This window comes from Sorex fumeus, unplaced genomic scaffold, assembly GCF_029834395.1.
Source record: "Sorex fumeus unplaced genomic scaffold, SorFum_2.1 ptg000019l, whole genome shotgun sequence".
Classification (NCBI taxonomy): Eukaryota; Metazoa; Chordata; class Mammalia; order Eulipotyphla; family Soricidae; genus Sorex; species Sorex fumeus.
Window position 1 is genome coordinate 37,370,629 of NW_026606076.1, and position 9,279 is coordinate 37,379,907.

Here is a 9,279-nt window from a genome sequence, read left to right on the forward strand (position 1 = left end):
GGGGTGGGGGTTGGGGGCGGGCAGGGAGGGAGATTTGCGACTGCGCCGCGGGACGGCCGCACGGCACAGACTGACTTGCTGTAGGGGGGCAGGATTGGGGGGTTCCTGTCCCCCGCGTGGGATGTGCGGGCATCGGTGTGATCACAGCTGCAGTGCCCACCGCCCTGGGCTCTAAGCACTGCCTGGATCTACTTGTCCCCTGCGAGGCGGGGTGGGGTGTTGTCATTGGAAGCCGGGGGCATTACCCTGGACAATTGAGAACTTGGATAGCCTGGGGTGGGGGGTTGGAGGGGAGTTTCCCCTGGGAATTTCTCCGGTCAGTTTAGCAGTTCCAGGTTAGACTGCTTGAGGGGGTGAGAGGTTAAGTGTGATGCAAGGGACCCCTGATTTTTCCAGGTGTGCAATCATAGGAGACAGACTTTAGATGGGACTTTAAGGAAACGGGCAATTGTTCTGAAAGAGGTAAATAGGAAGGAAACTTACGCGTCCCTAAGGGCAAATCAAGCAGTTTTCCTTGAACTCATTTGAAGTCTGAAAAATCTGATCAGAAACGATTTTTTTATTTTTTGCTTTTGCAGGGGGGGTCACATCCCGTGATGATCAGGGGTTACTCCTGGCTGGGCACTCAGGAATAATTCCTGGCAGTGCTCAGGGGACCCTATGGGATGCTGGTGTCAGCGTGTGCAAGGCAAATGCCCTACCCCCTCTACTGTCACTCCTGCCCCCGGAAATGATTCTTTCAACTGTGTTGTCTTCAGTCAGACGCTGAGCATTGCCAGGTATGACACCCAAAAAAAAGCAAAATAAATAAAAACAGAAAGCTGTTTCTAGGCAGCGTTCCCTGGAGGGAGCAGCCTGTCCGAGTGTTAGGTATTCCAAGGAACGGGAGTTGGGGACAGCTTCTGCCCAGACTGGAGCCAGAGAAGGTTCCCAGGGCATGGGCTCTGTAAAGGAAGGCCGAGAGCTTGGACTCAGTGCTCAGGCAGGAGCCCTGAGCACCCTGGACCAAGCCTAAAATGAAATTTTTAAAAAAGTGAATTCGGCAGAAATTTAAATGGAAATAAAGTTTTTGAAGGCAGCCTATACACCCCAGAGGTGCTCAAGGGTTACTCCTGGCTCTGGGCTCAGGGATCACTCTTGGTGGGCTTGGAGACCCTTTGGGGTGCTGGGATCAAATCTGTTTTAGCCGAACGCAAGTGAAGTACTCTGCCCATTGGATTCTGAGCTGGCCCCTAGTTTAGAACATTAGATCCCATAATCAAGTAAGACACCAAGACACAGCAGGTCCACATGAATGCAGGTGAATGGTGACGTTGTTTTCTTATAGAGCGACCAGCAGAGAAGTTCTCTAGGATTTGGCCTTTACACAGAGCAAATGCAGCGGGTCACTCTGGTAACAGAAACACAGCAGGACCCAAAGGAACCCGGGGCCAATGGGGTGGGCCTGGGGCTATGCCTTGTGCTCACCTACGCCCTGAAGTGACCATGGACCCAGGAGGGGCGCCCAGTCCCATGTTCCCATCCGCCCTGCAGGAGGCACCCAAGCATTTGTCCACTCTGAGCCACTTTGGCCACCCCTCTGGCAGAGCCATTTTCAGGGGCACTGATGTTCTCCTGTACAACCCTGAAGTCATCCCTGGAGCCTAGGACCTGGGCCAGGTGTGGGGCCCAAGAAGGAGTCCAGGGGTTCGGGGCTACAGTTTCCTCCCCTGCTCAGTGCTCCTGTCCCAATGGGCAGCCTGGATTCCAACCCACTTCTGCATGCCCAGGAGAGGAAGGAGCATGTGGCAGTATCTTCCCCAGGTGGGACTGTGAACCAGTACCTGAAGGTGAGGCCAGTCAGGGCGTTTCTGGCTCCTGTGCAGCGACTTCGGGTCAGGGCAGTGGGGTCGTGTCAGGGTGGCCAGCGTATCTTACACATTTTCTTCCAGGTCTTTTTCACAAAGAGCCTCTCCACCTGTCCTGGGAAATAATAAGAGGAAATGATGAGTCCTGGGGTGCCCAGGTGGTCTCAGGTAAGCAGGAAGGGTGGCCTGGGGTAACAGGAATCATGGCTTTGGGAAACGACCCACTGCATTTTCCAGATGAGCACTTGGCTTCTGAGTGATCGCTATTCAGGTGGTTTATTGATTTATTTATTCTGGACTTGGGTTTTTTTTTTTTTTTTTTATTTATGGTGCTCAGGAGCTATTTCTCTTTTATTTTTTCTTTGCTTTTTGGGTCACACCTGGTGATACTCAGGGGTTACTCCTTGCTCATGCACTCCAATATTACTCCTGGTGGTGCTCAGGGGACCATATGGGATGCTGGGAATCGAACCCAGGTCGGCCACATGCAAGGCAAATGCCCTACCTGCTGTGCTATCACTTCAGCCCCCATCAGGAGCTATTTCTTGCTCTGCTCAGGAGTGACCCCCTTGAGGTCTTTGGGGAACCATAGGAGGTGTTGGACATTGAATCTGAGTTGGCCACGTTCAGGACAAATGTCTTAGAGTATCTCAGATTTACTTAGCTATGGGGAAAATATGATTAAAAGCTCTCAGGGTAATTCTGAGATCATTTCCTGGGCTCCTGGCTGCCTTCGAGTGATTTCTGGGGTCTGTCAGCCAGGAGAGTACTTGGAAGGGAGGTCCTGAAGGCTGGTTCCTCCCAAGGGGTGAGGCCCTGAGCCCCTCTAGGGGCTAGGGGGTAGAGGCAGGGGTCCCGTCCTCATGCTCCATGGAAAGTAGTGGATGGCCTGACTCCCGCCCGCTGTGTGTGTCGGCTCAGGACGCAGTGACCTTCCCCGATGTGGCTGTGAACTTCACCCCGGAGGAGTGGACATGCCTGGATGCCTCTCAGAGGAAGCTCTACAGGGACGTGATGCTGGAGATCGACCAGCACCTGCAGGCCATCGGTGAGCGCTGACAAACCCTTGTGGGCCCCCAGGGGTCTGACCAGGGGGAGGGGTTACAGCAACAGGCGTCCCTCTCAGCACCCTTGTATTTTCATCCCTGATGACTCATTTAAAAAGTGGCTCTTGAGGGGCTGGAGCAATGGTATGAGTAGGGCGCTTGCCTTAAACACGGCTGGCCTGAGTTTGATCCCTGGTTCCACAAAGAATTTCCCAAGCCCTGCTCAGGACGGGGAGTGGGAGGGGGACCCCCCTGCACACAGAGCCAGGAGTGAGTCCTTAGCACCACTGATTCTGGTCCCAAAACCAAAGAAAAAGAAAAAATGTGGGGCCCAAATGATAGTACAGCAGGTAGAGCTCTTGCCTTGCACACAGCCAGTGTGAGTTCATCCCCGACATCCCATATCGTCCCCCCGAGCACTGCCTGGAATAATTCCTGAGTGCAGAGCCAGAAGTCATCCTTGAGCCTAGCCAGGTGTGGTTCAGAAACAAAGTAAACAAAGTCTCAAGAAAACCATACTAAAAAGGAAAAAAGAAAACACAGGACATGATTCGGGGGAAGGTTCGTCACACTGTCTTTTCTGTCTTTATATCTTTGGGGGACAGCTATTCATAATCACCAGCTACTCCTGGGTCAGTGCTCAGGGGAACACATGATTCCAACACTTGCGCCCTGATGCCAAACTCTCACTCTAACCCTTTGTGTTCTCTCTGAGCTTTCTTTTCCTTGTCACTTATCTGTGGGTTCCGCCATTCCGTGGGCACAGGGAGCTCCACATTCAAACTGGCAGCGATCTCCTGGCCGGACACAGACGTGGGGACCACTAAGAGCCGCATCCTGAAAGGTGAGGGAGGGGCTTTTGGTTTGGTTTCTATTTTCCTTTTTTCAATTTATGTTTTGGCTCTTTTTCAGGGGTGTAGGGGTCTTCCCTCCCCGTGCCTGTTAGGATCGTGGGTCTAGTGGGGACCCAGGGTTGGAGGGGCCCTACTGGAGGCGCCGGGGACTTTTCTGTTGGGACCTGCTTCAGAGCCTCGCCCATGCGAGGTGTGTGCTGGACCCCGAAGCCACATCCCCGGCCCCCAAGTGAGCGTTTAAGAACCTTGGTGGCGATGCCGTAAAGCGTTGCTTTGAATTACAACATGCAAATCCAAACTACTTCTCCTGGTGGCCTGGATTGTTGGTCCCTTATGATCTTCTGCTTCTCCGGCATCCTTTCCATCCTGAGTGATAGCACAGAGGGATGGGTGCTTGCCATGCACGCGGCCAGCCTGGGTTCAATCCGTGACATCCCATAGGGCCCCTGAGCACTGCCAGGAGTAATTTGCAAAAAAACAGAGGCAAGGCTAAACTTTGGATGGGGGAAAATACAAAACCCAAACTTTCCATTTCATCCACGTGGACTTGTGGGTTTTAGAGACAGTAAACTGAGAAGGACACTTGCCTCGCACTGTGCTGACCAGGTTTGATCCCTGGCATCGCATAGGGTCTCCTGAGCCCCACCGGAAGTGATCACTGAGCTCAGAACCAGGAGTAACCCCTGAGCATTGCCTGGTTTGGCTGTCCCCCTAAATAAGCAAACATGTATCATACAGCTGGAGATAGTACCATTGGTAAGGCGCTTACTTTGCATGTGGCCGACCTGAGTTCGAGTCCTGATACCTCATCTGGTTCCCTGAGCACACCAGGGGTGATCCCTGACTAGAGAGCCAGGAATAAGACCTGCGTACAATAAGGTGCAAAATGGAGCCAGTGATTGTATACCAGGTGAGGCATTTGTCTTGCATGTGGCCAACCTGGTTTCGATCCTCTGCACCCCAAATGGGCCTCTGAGCCCACCAGGAGCAAGCTCAGAACCAGGAGTTAAGCTCGGAGCACTACACACACACACACACACATACAGACACCCCACAACTACAACCAGGTACAAAGAAAAAATACATATGTAAAAAATACAGGAAGGAAAAAATTTAAATGTTCAGTCCCCTGTCCCCACAGAACACCACCAGGAGCGATACCTGAGTATAGCTGGGGTCACCCCCCCAGGGGTGGTTAGGAGCAGGGGCTGGCAAGATAGTACAAGGAGCAAGGTGTTTGCTTGCAAACAGCCAACCAGGTTTTGTTCCCGAGAGGCCCCACCAGGAGTCATTCCCAAGCACAGCCAAGAGTAAGAAGAATAAATCCTGAGTACCATTGGGTGTGGCCAAAAAAAAACCATTTTTTTTCATTACTTGGATAATTTTACTTAAGTCTTCCTCTCTTTCCATTATCTCTTTTTCCTAACCATATTTAATTTTTTGTAAAACTCTCTTTGTAAACCAAAGAAAGTTGACAACATCCTTTTTTTTTTTGGTTTTAAGGCCACACCCAATGGTGCTCAGGGCTGACTCCTGGCTCTGCACTCAGAGATCACTCCTGGCGGGGCTCAGGGGACCCTATGAGGTGCTGGGGGTTGAAGCTGAGTTGCCCATGTGTCAGGAAAGTGCCTTACTTGCTGTCCCATCCCTGCAACTCATGGATTCCATGTTTCGTTAACATTTATTTTGAAAAGAACCCGGAAGAGGTCTGGAGATATACTACAGCTGCATACAACTGACCTGAACTTGATCCTGGAAACCCCATAGTGTCCTCAGTTAGAAATGGCACAGCTTACTTGTGCTATCTCAAAAAATAAGAGGGAAAAGCAAACAACACATGCTGACATCACTGTCAATCCCTTTTTTCCTGTTGTTTTTGTTTTTTTTGTTTTTTTGTTTTTTGCATTTGGATCCAGTGCATAGCAGAGCACCCACTGATGCATTCCTGCCCTTTGGGACACCTTCATCTCCCTCCGCTAGTTCTTCCATTTCCTGTTTTCTTATAGATTGGGAATTGCTCCTTCGAAACCAGGATATAGCTTTTGACTCATTGGAAGTCAGAAAGGAAGCATCCAGCCAGATCAAGACAGTAAGAGCCATATGGATGCTGGGGATCGTACCCAAGTTGGTCCTGTGCAAGGCAAGAGCCCTCCCCGCCGTACTGTCACTCTGATACCCCCAGTCCTCAGCACCCCATATGCCACCACCCTCAAATGCTGCCAGGAGTGATCCCTGAGCACAGAGCCAGGAGTAAGGCCTTAGCACCACCAGGGTATAGCCCAGCAACCAAAATGAAAAAAAAAATCCTGGCAGAAGGATTTCAGCATTCAGCTTGAAAATAATCTACAAGGTCAGGATGTTGAGTTAAGTGTCCTGCAAATACTTAAAAGTCAGGGGCGGGGCTGGAGCGATAGCACAGCAGGTAGGGCGTTTGCCTTGCATGCAGCCAACATGATGGACACAGGTTCGATTCCCAGCATCCCATATGGTCCCCTGAGCACCGCCAGGAGCAATTCCTGAGTACATAAGCCAGGAGTAACCCCTGAGCATCGCCGGGTGTGACCCAGAAAGAAAAAAAAAAAGTCAGGGGCAAGAAAAATATTACAGCAGGCAGGGCACTCACCTTGTACCTGGCTGACCCAGCTCAACCCCCTGCACCCCATAGCATCCCTGAGCCCCTCCAGGACTGACCCTTGAGCACAGAGCCAGGAGTGAGCCCTGAGCACTATCAGGTGTGACTGAAAAAAAACAAACATCATATTCTGCATTGCAGTTTCATCTTGCAGCGGGCTATGCCAGTGCAGAGATTTTTTTTTTTTTTTTGGAGGGGGTCACTCCCGGCATTGCAGATGGATTACTCCTGGCTCATGCACTCGGGAATTACTCCTGGCGGTGCTCAGGGAACCATACAGGATGCTGGGAATCGAACCCGGGTTGGCCACATGCAAGGTAAACACCCTACCCGCTGTGCTATCGCTCCAGCCCCACACAGAGAAATGTTTGACTCTCTCCCTCCCACAGGGCCGTCACCAGTCTTGTGGGGACACGTCTAGCTGTGAGCGGCGTGGAAAATGCACCCGGGAACCTTCATGCCCTGGCTCCCTTGGGAACACCCCGGGGTTTCTCGGCTGGAGGGTGAGAGCGGGGACAGTTCCCCGCGGCAGAGCAAACCCTGTGCTGGGAAGGCCCGTACCCCCCCCTCACCGCCCCCCTCAGCATCCCCTAACTCTCCCTGGAAGCCAGGCCTTTCTTGGGCACCCAAGAGGGCCAGTCTTTCAGACCCCACCATGCTCTCAGAGCGAACCCCGCCAAAGCCCAGGGCCGCAGCAGGGACCGTGGCGGTGCCGCGTCCCCCCACATCCCCAGGAACCCGGATCATGCCCCACTGCCCTACACCTGCCCAGAGTGTGGCTGCGGGTTCAGCCAGTCATTGGGGCTCACCAAGCACCGGAAGATCCACGCGGGTGTGTGCCTTCACCGAGTCCTCCAGCCTCACTAAGCACCTGAGCATGCACACGGGTGAGAAGCCCTCCGCCTGCGGGCAGTGCGGGAAGGCCTTCACCCAAAACCTGTACCTGACGAGACACAAGCAGCTGCGGCCCCGGGGAGAAAGGCCGGGCCTGCGGGGAACCCAGGAACGCCTTTACAGGAGCCCTGGGCCTCCACGAACCTAGGCAGAGCCAATCAGGAGAGAGGACTTTTAAATGTGAGGGTAACCCCCTATTCTCTTCACCACACTCACACACACACACACACTCTCTCTCTCTCTCTCTCTCTCTCTCTCTCTCTCTCTCTCTCTCCCCCCACCTGCCCTGCAAGTCAGCTAGGTTTGGCTAGCGAAGGGAACGGGACTCACGAACATAGACAGAGCCAATCAGGAGAGAAGACGTTTTAAATCTGAGGGTACCCCCCTACTCCCCACACGTGCGCACACAGACACACACACACTCCACCCGCCCCGCAAGTCAGCTAGGTTTGGCTAGCGAAGGAAACGGGACCCACAAACCTAGGCAGAGCCAATCAGGAGAGAAGACGTTTAAAATGTGAGGGTAACCCCCTACTCCCTCCACCACACACACACACACACACACACCACCCGCCCTGCAAGTCAGCCAGGTTTGGCTGGCTAAGGGAACCGGACCCAGAGTTGAAGAATTCACTGCATAGGGCCTTGGGAATGTCAAGGCAGTGGGCCAGCGATGCCTTTCCCGGTGCTCCTGCCAGATGAAGGGCAAGCTCACGCAGAGCTATTCCTAGGGAAACGCACGCACTTCCCCTCACGCGAGGCAGCTTGTGTGACTTGTGGCAGAGACGGAAGGAACAGGAGGTTATATGACTTTCACTAGATTTTACAAACCGGGGCCAGAGCAATGATGAAAGCAGGTAAGGCGTTTGTGTAGCACATAGTAGACCAAACCCCAGCATCACCAGGAGTGATTCCTGAGTACAGAGCCAGGAGTAACCCCTGAGCATTGTTGGTTTGGCCCCCGAAGCTAAAAAATATTAACCAGGTTTTACAATAAGGAAATGGGACAGAGAACATAGTAGGGTGCTTGGCTTGCATGCAGCTGACCCAAGTTCGATCATTCCCAGCACCCTGTTGGGTCTACAGAGATTGCCAAGAGTGATCCCTGAGCACAGAGCCAGGGGGAAGGCCTGAGCACCACTGGGTGTGGCCCCCAAACAAAACACCCAGGCGAGAAGCCCTAGCAACGTAATTCTCATGGAAAGCCTCAGCAGCCAATGACCAGAGGCAGGCAGGGGGCTAAATTGGGGTTCGGGTTCTAGGAATGGGAATAACAGGCGGGGCTGTCAGAGTCTCCGCACTCCAGACGGTGCCTCCTTCCCACGTAACTGAAATCACAGCCTTATTCTGTTGGGACATGAGAGTTTTTGGTGGTTGGGGGGCATCACATAGGGAAGGACAAGCCCTTAACAGAGGTGATGGAGGTGAGAAATGGTTGTTTCGGGGCTGGAGCGATAGCACAGGGGGTAGGGCATTTGCCTTGCACGCGGCCGACCCGGGTTCGATTCCCAGTATCCCATATGGTCCCCTGAGCACTGCCAGGAGTAACTCCTGAGTGCAGAGCCAGGAGTAACCCCTGTGCATCGCCAGGTGTGACCAAAAAAAAAAAATTGTTGTTCCATGGTGTGATTTTGGGGCCACAGCTAGCGATGCCTAGGGCTTACTCCTGGCTTTGTGCTCAGGAATTAACTCCTGGAGGTGCTGAGGGACCCTACAGGGTGCCAGGGTTGGCTGCATGCAAGGCGAGTGTCCTCCCCGTTGTGCAGTGACTCTGGCCCTGCCCTGTATTTCTCTATTCACTCATAATCCTCTGAGGAAACAGTCCGGGACTCTAATAATGTCACTTGCGTGTGGCATCATTTCTCCTGCTTAATAAAAACAGGCTGATCAACAGAAGGTGAATGTTGAGATGTGGGGAACGGAAACTTGTTTGATTTTGGGTCACACCGGATGATGCTCAGGACTCACTCCTGACTCAGCACTCAGGAATTAATGCCTGGTGGGGC